This window comes from Salminus brasiliensis, chromosome 13, assembly GCF_030463535.1.
Source record: "Salminus brasiliensis chromosome 13, fSalBra1.hap2, whole genome shotgun sequence".
Lineage (NCBI taxonomy): Eukaryota > Metazoa > Chordata > Actinopteri > Characiformes > Bryconidae > Salminus > Salminus brasiliensis.
This window is the reverse complement of record NC_132890.1, coordinates 15,682,317-15,697,835: the sequence shown is the minus strand read 5'-3', so window position 1 is coordinate 15,697,835 and position 15,519 is coordinate 15,682,317. Positions and strand designations below refer to the sequence as shown.

General features: G+C 46.4%; 10 non-coding genes across 10 annotated transcripts; all 10 read left to right on the top strand.

Moving 5' to 3' along the window:
* The first annotated feature begins 1,096 nt into the window (after positions 1 to 1,096).
* LOC140576257 (5S ribosomal RNA) lies at positions 1,097 to 1,215 on the top strand. The gene has a single exon (XR_011981480.1). It is a non-coding gene; the product is annotated as a 5S ribosomal RNA (ribosomal RNA).
* Positions 1,216 to 2,593: 1,378 nt separating this feature from the next.
* On the top strand, positions 2,594 to 2,712 carry LOC140575714 (5S ribosomal RNA). Its single transcript, XR_011980980.1, has one exon. It is a non-coding gene; the product is annotated as a 5S ribosomal RNA (ribosomal RNA).
* Positions 2,713 to 4,100: 1,388 nt separating this feature from the next.
* LOC140575713 (5S ribosomal RNA) lies at positions 4,101 to 4,219 on the top strand. The gene has a single exon (XR_011980979.1). It is a non-coding gene; the product is annotated as a 5S ribosomal RNA (ribosomal RNA).
* A 1,390-nt stretch (positions 4,220 to 5,609) lies between these two features.
* Positions 5,610 to 5,728, top strand: LOC140576255 (5S ribosomal RNA). The gene has a single exon (XR_011981478.1). It is a non-coding gene; the product is annotated as a 5S ribosomal RNA (ribosomal RNA).
* Positions 5,729 to 7,117: 1,389 nt separating this feature from the next.
* LOC140575927 (5S ribosomal RNA) lies at positions 7,118 to 7,236 on the top strand. Its single transcript, XR_011981179.1, has one exon. It is a non-coding gene; the product is annotated as a 5S ribosomal RNA (ribosomal RNA).
* Positions 7,237 to 8,626: 1,390 nt separating this feature from the next.
* Positions 8,627 to 8,745, top strand: LOC140576254 (5S ribosomal RNA). The gene has a single exon (XR_011981477.1). It is a non-coding gene; the product is annotated as a 5S ribosomal RNA (ribosomal RNA).
* A 1,389-nt stretch (positions 8,746 to 10,134) lies between these two features.
* LOC140576253 (5S ribosomal RNA) lies at positions 10,135 to 10,253 on the top strand. The gene has a single exon (XR_011981476.1). It is a non-coding gene; the product is annotated as a 5S ribosomal RNA (ribosomal RNA).
* Positions 10,254 to 11,642: 1,389 nt separating this feature from the next.
* LOC140575769 (5S ribosomal RNA) lies at positions 11,643 to 11,761 on the top strand. Its single transcript, XR_011981032.1, has one exon. It is a non-coding gene; the product is annotated as a 5S ribosomal RNA (ribosomal RNA).
* A 1,389-nt stretch (positions 11,762 to 13,150) lies between these two features.
* Positions 13,151 to 13,269, top strand: LOC140576252 (5S ribosomal RNA). The gene has a single exon (XR_011981475.1). It is a non-coding gene; the product is annotated as a 5S ribosomal RNA (ribosomal RNA).
* Positions 13,270 to 14,647: 1,378 nt separating this feature from the next.
* On the top strand, positions 14,648 to 14,766 carry LOC140575712 (5S ribosomal RNA). Its single transcript, XR_011980978.1, has one exon. It is a non-coding gene; the product is annotated as a 5S ribosomal RNA (ribosomal RNA).
* The last annotated feature ends 753 nt before the right edge of the window (positions 14,767 to 15,519 follow it).

Genomic DNA, 15,519 nt, shown 5'->3' with positions numbered 1-15,519 from the left:
AACTCTGTGGAGGGAATGCTGTGGATAAAAGTAACCCAAGCCTGCCAGTAGGGGTCAGTGTACGTTTGAGGAAACTGACAACATGGGGGGGAAAGTCTGTTACAGGATGTCAACGCAGAGCAGAACTACAACCAATCACAGTTACAGCTCATGGGTGGGACAAGCCCAATATTTGCTGTTAAAAACAAACAAACAAACAAAAAAACACCTGCTAATTTAGATCACTTACTTAGGTCACATTAAAGCAACACATCACGAAAGGGAGTGAGCCGTGGGGCAATAACAGCACCGTTTCGTCACAGCCGTGATGTTTATTTCACCGTTACACGCAACCTCAAGTCATGGGCCGCCATTCATGGGTCCCCGTTCTCGTTTCGGGGGGCTGATTTCCAGTTGTATTGAGTTTTTTTAAAATTCTCCTCCCAGACCTGCCTGCATCTACAACAGTTGTTCTTTTGTCCCCCTAAAGCTTCACAGAGCTCTTTGAACTTGACATGGCGACGCCACTTCCCTAAGTCAAAAGGCTGGCTGGCCCACTCAGCCCGAGCCTGCTTCACCGGCATCCCTGCGACTCGCAACTCACCTCAGAGCGATGCTTCGCCCGGCGTGCTAGCGTGAGCTTTTTTCTTTTTTTTTTTTTGCCCGGCTTCCATATTGGTAGGAAGTAGCCTCTGCATTTATCCCGTATTCCTGTTGTACCTTAGTATGTGGAATTTAGGGGTGTAAATAAAAGGAGCCAAGACAGTTGAGAAAGATTTGTGATTTTGTAATTGTCCCGTTTCACAAGCCCATTCGACTCATGTGGCTTATGTGACTTTTATGTTGACAAGGCCGAGTCTGGCGGCCGGCGTTAGCCTTTGTTGCTGAATGTTCAAGTGTCAGCCAAAAGAGCAAGTTTTGTTGTTTTATTTTTTTTGTGAAAAGAGAAGGAGGACAGGAGAGAGCAATGAAATGTGTGATTGGTTTGAATGAGCTTGGTGGGGTTGCTTTGGAAGTAAGAAAGGAGGGCGAGTAAATGTGTGTCCCCTGTAGTGTGGAAAAGGCAGCCGTCTTTTGCCGCATGCTTATAAATAGGCTGAGTGGAAGCAGCGCTCTCGCTTACGGCCATACCACCCTGAGCACGCCCGATCTCGTCTGATCTCGGAAGCTAAGCAGGGTCGGGCCTGGTTAGTACTTGGATGGGAGACCGCCTGGGAATACCAGGTGCTGTAAGCTTTTGCCATCCTCAAGCACATTCTTTCACTTGCTTTTCTTACTTTTACTCCATCTTACTTTACGCTTTCACAAATCTACAACGCATTACCCTTTCTTTTACATGTACGTCCTTGTGTTACATTTCATACGGTCTTTGGAGTCTTCAGAGTCGAAACATTTCAGCGTCAGATGCCGTTTAAGCCCACCTGCATGGCCTGCCATGGGATGGAAACCAATCAGTTGTAGTTTGGCTTAATTATAGCCAGTTGCTCTCAAAACAAAACACTGGAAAATATTCAACAAGAACTCTGTGGAGGGAATGCTGTGGATAAAAGTAACCCAAGCCTGCCAGTAGGGGTCAGTGTACGTTTGAGGAAACTGACAACATGGGGGGGAAAGTCTGTTACAGGATGTCAACGCAGAGCAGAACTACAACCAATCACAGTTACAGCTCATGGGTGGGACAAGCCCAATATTTGCTGTTAAAAACAAACAAACAAACAAAAAAACACCTGCTAATTTAGATCACTTACTTAGGTCACATTAAAGCAACACATCACGAAAGGGAGTGAGCCGTGGGGCAATAACAGCACCGTTTCGTCACAGCCGTGATGTTTATTTCACCGTTACACGCAACCTCAAGTCATGGGCCGCCATTCATGGGTCCCCGTTCTCGTTTCGGGGGGCTGATTTCCAGTTGTATTGAGTTTTTTTTAAATTCTCCTCCCAGACCTGCCTGCATCTACAACAGTTGTTCTTTTGTCCCCCTAAAGCTTCACAGAGCTCTTTGAACTTGACATGGCGACGCCACTTCCCTAAGTCAAAAGGCTGGCTGGCCCACTCAGCCCGAGCCTGCTTCACCGGCATCCCTGCGACTCGCAACTCACCTCAGAGCGATGCTTCGCCCGGCGTGCTAGCGTGAGCTTTTTTCTTTTTTTTTTTTTGCCCGGCTTCCATATTGGTAGGAAGTAGCCTCTGCATTTATCCCGTATTCCTGTTGTACCTTAGTATGTGGAATTTAGGGGTGTAAATAAAAGGAGCCAAGACAGTTGAGAAAGATTTGTGATTTTGTAATTGTCCCGTTTCACAAGCCCATTCGACTCATGTGGCTTATGTGACTTTTATGTTGACAAGGCCGAGTCTGGCGGCCGGCGTTAGCCTTTGTTGCTGAATGTTCAAGTGTCAGCCAAAAGAGCAAGTTTTGTTGTTTTATTTTTTTGTGAAAAGAGAAGGAGGACAGGAGAGAGCAATGAAATGTGTGATTGGTTTGAATGAGCTTGGTGGGGTTGCTTTGGAAGTAAGAAAGGAGGGCGAGTAAATGTGTGTCCCCTGTAGTGTGGAAAAGGCAGCCGTCTTTTGCCGCATGCTTATAAATAGGCTGAGTGGAAGCAGTGCTCTCGCTTACGGCCATACCACCCTGAGCACGCCCGATCTTGTCTGATCTCGGAAGCTAAGCAGGGTCGGGCCTGGTTAGTACTTGGATGGGAGACCACCTGGGAATACCGGGTGCTGTAAGCTTTTGCCATCCTCAAGCACTTACATGCACATTCTTTCACTTGCTTTTCTTACTTTTACTCCATCTTACTTTACGCTTTCACAAATCTACAACGCATTACCCTTTCTTTTACATGTACGTCCTTGTGTTACATTTCATACGGTCTTTGGAGTCTTCAGAGTCGAAACATTTCAGCGTCAGATGCCGTTTAAGCCCACCTGCATGGCCTGCCATGGGATGGAAACCAATCAGTTGTAGTTTGGCTTAATTATAGCCAGTTGCTCTCAAAACAAAACACTGGAAAATATTCAACAAGAACTCTGTGGAGGGAATGCTGTGGATAAAAGTAACCCAAGCCTGCCAGTAGGGGTCAGTGTACGTTTGAGGAAACTGACAACATGGGGGGGAAAGTCTGTTACAGGATGTCAACGCAGAGCAGAACTACAACCAATCACAGTTACAGCTCATGGGTGGGACAAGCCCAATATTTGCTGTTAAAAACAAACAAACAAACAAAAAAACACCTGCTAATTTAGATCACTTACTTAGGTCACATTAAAGCAACACATCACGAAAGGGAGTGAGCCGTGGGGCAATAACAGCACCGTTTCGTCACAGCCGTGATGTTTATTTCACCGTTACACGCAACCTCAAGTCATGGGCCGCCATTCATGGGTCCCCGTTCTCGTTTCGGGGGGCTGATTTCCAGTTGTATTGAGTTTTTTTAAAATTCTCCTCCCAGACCTGCCTGCATCTACAACAGTTGTTCTTTTGTCCCCCTAAAGCTTCACAGAGCTCTTTGAACTTGACATGGCGACGCCACTTCCCTAAGTCAAAAGGCTGGCTGGCCCACTCAGCCCGAGCCTGCTTCACCGGCATCCCTGCGACTCGCAACTCACCTCAGAGCGATGCTTCGCCCGGCGTGCTAGCGTGAGCTTTTTTCTTTTTTTTTTTTTGCCCGGCTTCCATATTGGTAGGAAGTAGCCTCTGCATTTATCCCGTATTCCTGTTGTACCTTAGTATGTGGAATTTAGGGGTGTAAATAAAAGGAGCCAAGACAGTTGAGAAAGATTTGTGATTTTGTAATTGTCCCGTTTCACAAGCCCATTCGACTCATGTGGCTTATGTGACTTTTATGTTGACAAGGCCGAGTCTGGCGGCCGGCGTTAGCCTTTGTTGCTGAATGTTCAAGTGTCAGCCAAAAGAGCAAGTTTTGTTGTTTTATTTTTTTGTGAAAAGAGAAGGAGGACAGGAGAGAGCAATGAAATGTGTGATTGGTTTGAATGAGCTTGGTGGGGTTGCTTTGGAAGTAAGAAAGGAGGGCGAGTAAATGTGTGTCCCCTGTAGTGTGGAAAAGGCAGCCGTCTTTTGCCGCATGCTTATAAATAGGCTGAGTGGAAGCAGTGCTCTCGCTTACGGCCATACCACCCTGAGCACGCCCGATCTTGTCTGATCTCGGAAGCTAAGCAGGGTCGGGCCTGGTTAGTACTTGGATGGGAGACCACCTGGGAATACCGGGTGCTGTAAGCTTTTGCCATCCTCAAGCACTTACATGCACATTCTTTCACTTGCTTTTCTTACTTTTACTCCATCTTACTTTACGCTTTCACAAATCTACAACGCATTACCCTTTCTTTTACATGTACGTCCTTGTGTTACATTTCATACGGTCTTTGGAGTCTTCAGAGTCGAAACATTTCAGCGTCAGATGCCGTTTAAGCCCACCTGCATGGCCTGCCATGGGATGGAAACCAATCAGTTGTAGTTTGGCTTAATTATAGCCAGTTGCTCTCAAAACAAAACACTGGAAAATATTCAACAAGAACTCTGTGGAGGGAATGCTGTGGATAAAAGTAACCCAAGCCTGCCAGTAGGGGTCAGTGTACGTTTGAGGAAACTGACAACATGGGGGGGAAAGTCTGTTACAGGATGTCAACGCAGAGCAGAACTACAACCAATCACAGTTACAGCTCATGGGTGGGACAAGCCCAATATTTGCTGTTAAAAACAAACAAACAAACAAAAAAACACCTGCTAATTTAGATCACTTACTTAGGTCACATTAAAGCAACACATCACGAAAGGGAGTGAGCCGTGGGGCAATAACAGCACCGTTTCGTCACAGCCGTGATGTTTATTTCACCGTTACACGCAACCTCAAGTCATGGGCCGCCATTCATGGGTCCCCGTTCTCGTTTCGGGGGGCTGATTTCCAGTTGTATTGAGTTTTTTTAAAATTCTCCTCCCAGACCTGCCTGCATCTACAACAGTTGTTCTTTTGTCCCCCTAAAGCTTCACAGAGCTCTTTGAACTTGACATGGCGACGCCACTTCCCTAAGTCAAAAGGCTGGCTGGCCCACTCAGCCCGAGCCTGCTTCACCGGCATCCCTGCGACTCGCAACTCACCTCAGAGCGATGCTTCGCCCGGCGTGCTAGCGTGAGCTTTTTTCTTTTTTTTTTTTTTGCCCGGCTTCCATATTGGTAGGAAGTAGCCTCTGCATTTATCCCGTATTCCTGTTGTACCTTAGTATGTGGAATTTAGGGGTGTAAATAAAAGGAGCCAAGACAGTTGAGAAAGATTTGTGATTTTGTAATTGTCCCGTTTCACAAGCCCATTCGACTCATGTGGCTTATGTGACTTTTATGTTGACAAGGCCGAGTCTGGCGGCCGGCGTTAGCCTTTGTTGCTGAATGTTCAAGTGTCAGCCAAAAGAGCAAGTTTTGTTGTTTTATTTTTTTTGTGAAAAGAGAAGGAGGACAGGAGAGAGCAATGAAATGTGTGATTGGTTTGAATGAGCTTGGTGGGGTTGCTTTGGAAGTAAGAAAGGAGGGCGAGTAAATGTGTGTCCCCTGTAGTGTGGAAAAGGCAGCCGTCTTTTGCCGCATGCTGATAAATAGGCTGAGTGGAAGCAGCGCTCTCGCTTACGGCCATACCACCCTGAGCACGCCCGATCTCGTCTGATCTCGGAAGCTAAGCAGGGTCGGGCCTGGTTAGTACTTGGATGGGAGACCGCCTGGGAATACCAGGTGCTGTAAGCTTTTGCCATCCTCAAGCACTTACATGCACATTCTTTCACTTGCTTTTCTTACTTTTACTCCATCTTACTTTACGCTTTCACAAATCTACAACGCATTACCCTTTCTTTTACATGTACGTCCTTGTGTTACATTTCATACGGTCTTTGGAGTCTTCAGAGTCGAAACATTTCAGCGTCAGATGCCGTTTAAGCCCACCTGCATGGCCTGCCATGGGATGGAAACCAATCAGTTGTAGTTTGGCTTAATTATAGCCAGTTGCTCTCAAAACAAAACACTGGAAAATATTCAACAAGAACTCTGTGGAGGGAATGCTGTGGATAAAAGTAACCCAAGCCTGCCAGTAGGGGTCAGTGTACGTTTGAGGAAACTGACAACATGGGGGGGAAAGTCTGTTACAGGATGTCAACGCAGAGCAGAACTACAACCAATCACAGTTACAGCTCATGGGTGGGACAAGCCCAATATTTGCTGTTAAAAACAAACAAACAAACAAAAAAACACCTGCTAATTTAGATCACTTACTTAGGTCACATTAAAGCAACACATCACGAAAGGGAGTGAGCCGTGGGGCAATAACAGCACCGTTTCGTCACAGCCGTGATGTTTATTTCACCGTTACACGCAACCTCAAGTCATGGGCCGCCATTCATGGGTCCCCGTTCTCGTTTCGGGGGGCTGATTTCCAGTTGTATTGAGTTTTTTTAAAATTCTCCTCCCAGACCTGCCTGCATCTACAACAGTTGTTCTTTTGTCCCCCTAAAGCTTCACAGAGCTCTTTGAACTTGACATGGCGACGCCACTTCCCTAAGTCAAAAGGCTGGCTGGCCCACTCAGCCCGAGCCTGCTTCACCGGCATCCCTGCGACTCGCAACTCACCTCAGAGCGATGCTTCGCCCGGCGTGCTAGCGTGAGCTTTTTTCTTTTTTTTTTTTTGCCCGGCTTCCATATTGGTAGGAAGTAGCCTCTGCATTTATCCCGTATTCCTGTTGTACCTTAGTATGTGGAATTTAGGGGTGTAAATAAAAGGAGCCAAGACAGTTGAGAAAGATTTGTGATTTTGTAATTGTCCCGTTTCACAAGCCCATTCGACTCATGTGGCTTATGTGACTTTTATGTTGACAAGGCCGAGTCTGGCGGCCGGCGTTAGCCTTTGTTGCTGAATGTTCAAGTGTCAGCCAAAAGAGCAAGTTTTGTTGTTTTATTTTTTTTGTGAAAAGAGAAGGAGGACAGGAGAGAGCAATGAAATGTGTGATTGGTTTGAATGAGCTTGGTGGGGTTGCTTTGGAAGTAAGAAAGGAGGGCGAGTAAATGTGTGTCCCCTGTAGTGTGGAAAAGGCAGCCGTCTTTTGCCGCATGCTTATAAATAGGCTGAGTGGAAGCAGTGCTCTCGCTTACGGCCATACCACCCTGAGCACGCCCGGTCTCGTCTGATCTCGGAAGCTAAGCAGGGTCGGGCCTGGTTAGTACTTGGATGGGAGACAGCCTGGGAATACCAGGTGCTGTAAGCTTTTGCCATCCTCAAGCACTTACATGCACATTCTTTCACTTGCTTTTCTTACTTTTACTCCATCTTACTTTACGCTTTCACAAATCTACAACGCATTACCCTTTCTTTTACATGTACGTCCTTGTGTTACATTTCATACGGTCTTTGGAGTCTTCAGAGTCGAAACATTTCAGCGTCAGATGCCGTTTAAGCCCACCTGCATGGCCTGCCATGGGATGGAAACCAATCAGTTGTAGTTTGGCTTAATTATAGCCAGTTGCTCTCAAAACAAAACACTGGAAAATATTCAACAAGAACTCTGTGGAGGGAATGCTGTGGATAAAAGTAACCCAAGCCTGCCAGTAGGGGTCAGTGTACGTTTGAGGAAACTGACAACATGGGGGGGAAAGTCTGTTACAGGATGTCAACGCAGAGCAGAACTACAACCAATCACAGTTACAGCTCATGGGTGGGACAAGCCCAATATTTGCTGTTAAAAACAAACAAACAAACAAAAAAACACCTGCTAATTTAGATCACTTACTTAGGTCACATTAAAGCAACACATCACGAAAGGGAGTGAGCCGTGGGGCAATAACAGCACCGTTTCGTCACAGCCGTGATGTTTATTTCACCGTTACACGCAACCTCAAGTCATGGGCCGCCATTCATGGGTCCCCGTTCTCGTTTCGGGGGGCTGATTTCCAGTTGTATTGAGTTTTTTTAAAATTCTCCTCCCAGACCTGCCTGCATCTACAACAGTTGTTCTTTTGTCCCCCTAAAGCTTCACAGAGCTCTTTGAACTTGACATGGCGACGCCACTTCCCTAAGTCAAAAGGCTGGCTGGCCCACTCAGCCCGAGCCTGCTTCACCGGCATCCCTGCGACTCGCAACTCACCTCAGAGCGATGCTTCGCCCGGCGTGCTAGCGTGAGCTTTTTTCTTTTTTTTTTTTTTGCCCGGCTTCCATATTGGTAGGAAGTAGCCTCTGCATTTATCCCGTATTCCTGTTGTACCTTAGTATGTGGAATTTAGGGGTGTAAATAAAAGGAGCCAAGACAGTTGAGAAAGATTTGTGATTTTGTAATTGTCCCGTTTCACAAGCCCATTCGACTCATGTGGCTTATGTGACTTTTATGTTGACAAGGCCGAGTCTGGCGGCCGGCGTTAGCCTTTGTTGCTGAATGTTCAAGTGTCAGCCAAAAGAGCAAGTTTTGTTGTTTTATTTTTTTTGTGAAAAGAGAAGGAGGACAGGAGAGAGCAATGAAATGTGTGATTGGTTTGAATGAGCTTGGTGGGGTTGCTTTGGAAGTAAGAAAGGAGGGCGAGTAAATGTGTGTCCCCTGTAGTGTGGAAAAGGCAGCCGTCTTTTGCCGCATGCTGATAAATAGGCTGAGTGGAAGCAGCGCTCTCGCTTACGGCCATACCACCCTGAGCACGCCCGATCTCGTCTGATCTCGGAAGCTAAGCAGGGTCGGGCCTGGTTAGTACTTGGATGGGAGACCGCCTGGGAATACCAGGTGCTGTAAGCTTTTGCCATCCTCAAGCACTTACATGCACATTCTTTCACTTGCTTTTCTTACTTTTACTCCATCTTACTTTACGCTTTCACAAATCTACAACGCATTACCCTTTCTTTTACATGTACGTCCTTGTGTTACATTTCATACGGTCTTTGGAGTCTTCAGAGTCGAAACATTTCAGCGTCAGATGCCGTTTAAGCCCACCTGCATGGCCTGCCATGGGATGGAAACCAATCAGTTGTAGTTTGGCTTAATTATAGCCAGTTGCTCTCAAAACAAAACACTGGAAAATATTCAACAAGAACTCTGTGGAGGGAATGCTGTGGATAAAAGTAACCCAAGCCTGCCAGTAGGGGTCAGTGTACGTTTGAGGAAACTGACAACATGGGGGGGAAAGTCTGTTACAGGATGTCAACGCAGAGCAGAACTACAACCAATCACAGTTACAGCTCATGGGTGGGACAAGCCCAATATTTGCTGTTAAAAACAAACAAACAAACAAAAAAACACCTGCTAATTTAGATCACTTACTTAGGTCACATTAAAGCAACACATCACGAAAGGGAGTGAGCCGTGGGGCAATAACAGCACCGTTTCGTCACAGCCGTGATGTTTATTTCACCGTTACACGCAACCTCAAGTCATGGGCCGCCATTCATGGGTCCCCGTTCTCGTTTCGGGGGGCTGATTTCCAGTTGTATTGAGTTTTTTTAAAATTCTCCTCCCAGACCTGCCTGCATCTACAACAGTTGTTCTTTTGTCCCCCTAAAGCTTCACAGAGCTCTTTGAACTTGACATGGCGACGCCACTTCCCTAAGTCAAAAGGCTGGCTGGCCCACTCAGCCCGAGCCTGCTTCACCGGCATCCCTGCGACTCGCAACTCACCTCAGAGCGATGCTTCGCCCGGCGTGCTAGCGTGAGCTTTTTTCTTTTTTTTTTTTTGCCCGGCTTCCATATTGGTAGGAAGTAGCCTCTGCATTTATCCCGTATTCCTGTTGTACCTTAGTATGTGGAATTTAGGGGTGTAAATAAAAGGAGCCAAGACAGTTGAGAAAGATTTGTGATTTTGTAATTGTCCCGTTTCACAAGCCCATTCGACTCATGTGGCTTATGTGACTTTTATGTTGACAAGGCCGAGTCTGGCGGCCGGCGTTAGCCTTTGTTGCTGAATGTTCAAGTGTCAGCCAAAAGAGCAAGTTTTGTTGTTTTATTTTTTTTGTGAAAAGAGAAGGAGGACAGGAGAGAGCAATGAAATGTGTGATTGGTTTGAATGAGCTTGGTGGGGTTGCTTTGGAAGTAAGAAAGGAGGGCGAGTAAATGTGTGTCCCCTGTAGTGTGGAAAAGGCAGCCGTCTTTTGCCGCATGCTTATAAATAGGCTGAGTGGAAGCAGCGCTCTCGCTTACGGCCATACCACCCTGAGCACGCCCGATCTCGTCTGATCTCGGAAGCTAAGCAGGGTCGGGCCTGGTTAGTACTTGGATGGGAGACCGCCTGGGAATACCAGGTGCTGTAAGCTTTTGCCATCCTCAAGCACTTACATGCACATTCTTTCACTTGCTTTTCTTACTTTTACTCCATCTTACTTTACGCTTTCACAAATCTACAACGCATTACCCTTTCTTTTACATGTACGTCCTTGTGTTACATTTCATACGGTCTTTGGAGTCTTCAGAGTCGAAACATTTCAGCGTCAGATGCCGTTTAAGCCCACCTGCATGGCCTGCCATGGGATGGAAACCAATCAGTTGTAGTTTGGCTTAATTATAGCCAGTTGCTCTCAAAACAAAACACTGGAAAATATTCAACAAGAACTCTGTGGAGGGAATGCTGTGGATAAAAGTAACCCAAGCCTGCCAGTAGGGGTCAGTGTACGTTTGAGGAAACTGACAACATGGGGGGGAAAGTCTGTTACAGGATGTCAACGCAGAGCAGAACTACAACCAATCACAGTTACAGCTCATGGGTGGGACAAGCCCAATATTTGCTGTTAAAAACAAACAAACAAACAAAAAAACACCTGCTAATTTAGATTACTTACTTAGGTCACATTAAAGCAACACATCACGAAAGGGAGTGAGCCGTGGGGCAATAACAGCACCGTTTCGTCACAGCCGTGATGTTTATTTCACCGTTACACGCAACCTCAAGTCATGGGCCGCCATTCATGGGTCCCCGTTCTCGTTTCGGGGGGCTGATTTCCAGTTGTATTGAGTTTTTTTTAAATTCTCCTCCCAGACCTGCCTGCATCTACAACAGTTGTTCTTTTGTCCCCCTAAAGCTTCACAGAGCTCTTTGAACTTGACATGGCGACGCCACTTCCCTAAGTCAAAAGGCTGGCTGGCCCACTCAGCCCGAGCCTGCTTCACCGGCATCCCTGCGACTCGCAACTCACCTCAGAGCGATGCTTCGCCCGGCGTGCTAGCGTGAGCTTTTTTCTTTTTTTTTTTTTGCCCGGCTTCCATATTGGTAGGAAGTAGCCTCTGCATTTATCCCGTATTCCTGTTGTACCTTAGTATGTGGAATTTAGGGGTGTAAATAAAAGGAGCCAAGACAGTTGAGAAAGATTTGTGATTTTGTAATTGTCCCGTTTCACAAGCCCATTCGACTCATGTGGCTTATGTGACTTTTATGTTGACAAGGCCGAGTCTGGCGGCCGGCGTTAGCCTTTGTTGCTGAATGTTCAAGTGTCAGCCAAAAGAGCAAGTTTTGTTGTTTTATTTTTTTTGTGAAAAGAGAAGGAGGACAGGAGAGAGCAATGAAATGTGTGATTGGTTTGAATGAGCTTGGTGGGGTTGCTTTGGAAGTAAGAAAGGAGGGCGAGTAAATGTGTGTCCCCTGTAGTGTGGAAAAGGCAGCCGTCTTTTGCCGCATGCTTATAAATAGGCTGAGTGGAAGCAGTGCTCTCGCTTACGGCCATACCACCCTGAGCACGCCCGCTCTCGTCTGATCTCGGAAGCTAAGCAGGGTCGGGCCTGGTTAGTACTTGGATGGGAGACCGCCTGGGAATACCAGGTGCTGTAAGCTTTTGCCATCCTCAAGCACTTACATGCACATTCTTTCACTTGCTTTTCTTACTTTTACTCCATCTTACTTTACGCTTTCACAAATCTACAACGCATTACCCTTTCTTTTACATGTACGTCCTTGTGTTACATTTCATACGGTCTTTGGAGTCTTCAGAGTCGAAACATTTCAGCGTCAGATGCCGTTTAAGCCCACCTGCATGGCCTGCCATGGGATGGAAACCAATCAGTTGTAGTTTGGCTTAATTATAGCCAGTTGCTCTCAAAACAAAACACTGGAAAATATTCAACAAGAACTCTGTGGAGGGAATGCTGTGGATAAAAGTAACCCAAGCCTGCCAGTAGGGGTCAGTGTACGTTTGAGGAAACTGACAACATGGGGGGGAAAGTCTGTTACAGGATGTCAACGCAGAGCAGAACTACAACCAATCACAGTTACAGCTCATGGGTGGGACAAGCCCAATATTTGCTGTTAAAAACAAACAAACAAACAAAAAAACACCTGCTAATTTAGATCACTTACTTAGGTCACATTAAAGCAACACATCACGAAAGGGAGTGAGCCGTGGGGCAATAACAGCACCGTTTCGTCACAGCCGTGATGTTTATTTCACCGTTACACGCAACCTCAAGTCATGGGCCGCCATTCATGGGTCCCCGTTCTCGTTTCGGGGGGCTGATTTCCAGTTGTATTGAGTTTTTTTAAAATTCTCCTCCCAGACCTGCCTGCATCTACAACAGTTGTTCTTTTGTCCCCCTAAAGCTTCACAGAGCTCTTTGAACTTGACATGGCGACGCCACTTCCCTAAGTCAAAAGGCTGGCTGGCCCACTCAGCCCGAGCCTGCTTCACCGGCATCCCTGCGACTCGCAACTCACCTCAGAGCGATGCTTCGCCCGGCGTGCTAGCGTGAGCTTTTTTCTTTTTTTTTTTTTGCCCGGCTTCCATATTGGTAGGAAGTAGCCTCTGCATTTATCCCGTATTCCTGTTGTACCTTAGTATGTGGAATTTAGGGGTGTAAATAAAAGGAGCCAAGACAGTTGAGAAAGATTTGTGATTTTGTAATTGTCCCGTTTCACAAGCCCATTCGACTCATGTGGCTTATGTGACTTTTATGTTGACAAGGCCGAGTCTGGCGGCCGGCGTTAGCCTTTGTTGCTGAATGTTCAAGTGTCAGCCAAAAGAGCAAGTTTTGTTGTTTTATTTTTTTTGTGAAAAGAGAAGGAGGACAGGAGAGAGCAATGAAATGTGTGATTGGTTTGAATGAGCTTGGTGGGGTTGCTTTGGAAGTAAGAAAGGAGGGCGAGTAAATGTGTGTCCCCTGTAGTGTGGAAAAGGCAGCCGTCTTTTGCCGCATGCTTATAAATAGGCTGAGTGGAAGCAGCGCTCTCGCTTACGGCCATACCACCCTGAGCACGCCCGATCTCGTCTGATCTCGGAAGCTAAGCAGGGTCGGGCCTGGTTAGTACTTGGATGGGAGACCGCCTGGGAATACCAGGTGCTGTAAGCTTTTGCCATCCTCAAGCACATTCTTTCACTTGCTTTTCTTACTTTTACTCCATCTTACTTTACGCTTTCACAAATCTACAACGCATTACCCTTTCTTTTACATGTACGTCCTTGTGTTACATTTCATACGGTCTTTGGAGTCTTCAGAGTCGAAACATTTCAGCGTCAGATGCCGTTTAAGCCCACCTGCATGGCCTGCCATGGGATGGAAACCAATCAGTTGTAGTTTGGCTTAATTATAGCCAGTTGCTCTCAAAACAAAACACTGGAAAATATTCAACAAGAACTCTGTGGAGGGAATGCTGTGGATAAAAGTAACCCAAGCCTGCCAGTAGGGGTCAGTGTACGTTTGAGGAAACTGACAACATGGGGGGGAAAGTCTGTTACAGGATGTCAACGCAGAGCAGAACTACAACCAATCACAGTTACAGCTCATGGGTGGGACAAGCCCAATATTTGCTGTTAAAAACAAACAAACAAACAAAAAAACACCTGCTAATTTAGATCACTTACTTAGGTCACATTAAAGCAACACATCACGAAAGGGAGTGAGCCGTGGGGCAATAACAGCACCGTTTCGTCACAGCCGTGATGTTTATTTCACCGTTACACGCAACCTCAAGTCATGGGCCGCCATTCATGGGTCCCCGTTCTCGTTTCGGGGGGCTGATTTCCAGTTGTATTGAGTTTTTTTTAAATTCTCCTCCCAGACCTGCCTGCATCTACAACAGTTGTTCTTTTGTCCCCCTAAAGCTTCACAGAGCTCTTTGAACTTGACATGGCGACGCCACTTCCCTAAGTCAAAAGGCTGGCTGGCCCACTCAGCCCGAGCCTGCTTCACCGGCATCCCTGCGACTCGCAACTCACCTCAGAGCGATGCTTCGCCCGGCGTGCTAGCGTGAGCTTTTTTCTTTTTTTTTTTTTGCCCGGCTTCCATATTGGTAGGAAGTAGCCTCTGCATTTATCCCGTATTCCTGTTGTACCTTAGTATGTGGAATTTAGGGGTGTAAATAAAAGGAGCCAAGACAGTTGAGAAAGATTTGTGATTTTGTAATTGTCCCGTTTCACAAGCCCATTCGACTCATGTGGCTTATGTGACTTTTATGTTGACAAGGCCGAGTCTGGCGGCCGGCGTTAGCCTTTGTTGCTGAATGTTCAAGTGTCAGCCAAAAGAGCAAGTTTTGTTGTTTTATTTTTTTGTGAAAAGAGAAGGAGGACAGGAGAGAGCAATGAAATGTGTGATTGGTTTGAATGAGCTTGGTGGGGTTGCTTTGGAAGTAAGAAAGGAGGGCGAGTAAATGTGTGTCCCCTGTAGTGTGGAAAAGGCAGCCGTCTTTTGCCGCATGCTTATAAATAGGCTGAGTGGAAGCAGTGCTCTCGCTTACGGCCATACCACCCTGAGCACGCCCGATCTTGTCTGATCTCGGAAGCTAAGCAGGGTCGGGCCTGGTTAGTACTTGGATGGGAGACCACCTGGGAATACCGGGTGCTGTAAGCTTTTGCCATCCTCAAGCACTTACATGCACATTCTTTCACTTGCTTTTCTTACTTTTACTCCATCTTACTTTACGCTTTCACAAATCTACAACGCATTACCCTTTCTTTTACATGTACGTCCTTGTGTTACATTTCATACGGTCTTTGGAGTCTTCAGAGTCGAAACATTTCAGCGTCAGATGCCGTTTAAGCCCACCTGCATGGCCTGCCATGGGATGGAAACCAATCAGTTGTAGTTTGGCTTAATTATAGCCAGTTGCTCTCAAAACAAAACACTGGAAAATATTCAACAAGAACTCTGTGGAGGGAATGCTGTGGATAAAAGTAACCCAAGCCTGCCAGTAGGGGTCAGTGTACGTTTGAGGAAACTGACAACATGGGGGGGAAAGTCTGTTACAGGATGTCAACGCAGAGCAGAACTACAACCAATCACAGTTACAGCTCATGGGTGGGACAAGCCCAATATTTGCTGTTAAAAACAAACAAACAAACAAAAAAACACCTGCTAATTTAGATCACTTACTTAGGTCACATTAAAGCAACACATCACGAAAGGGAGTGAGCCGTGGGGCAATAACAGCACCGTTTCGTCACAGCCGTGATGTTTATTTCACCGTTACACGCAACCTCAAGTCATGGGCCGCCATTCATGGGTCCCCGTTCTCGTTTCGGGGGGCTGATTTCCAGTTGTATTGAGTTTTTTTAAAATTCTCCTCCCAGACCTGCCTGCATCTACAACAGTTGTTCTTTTGTC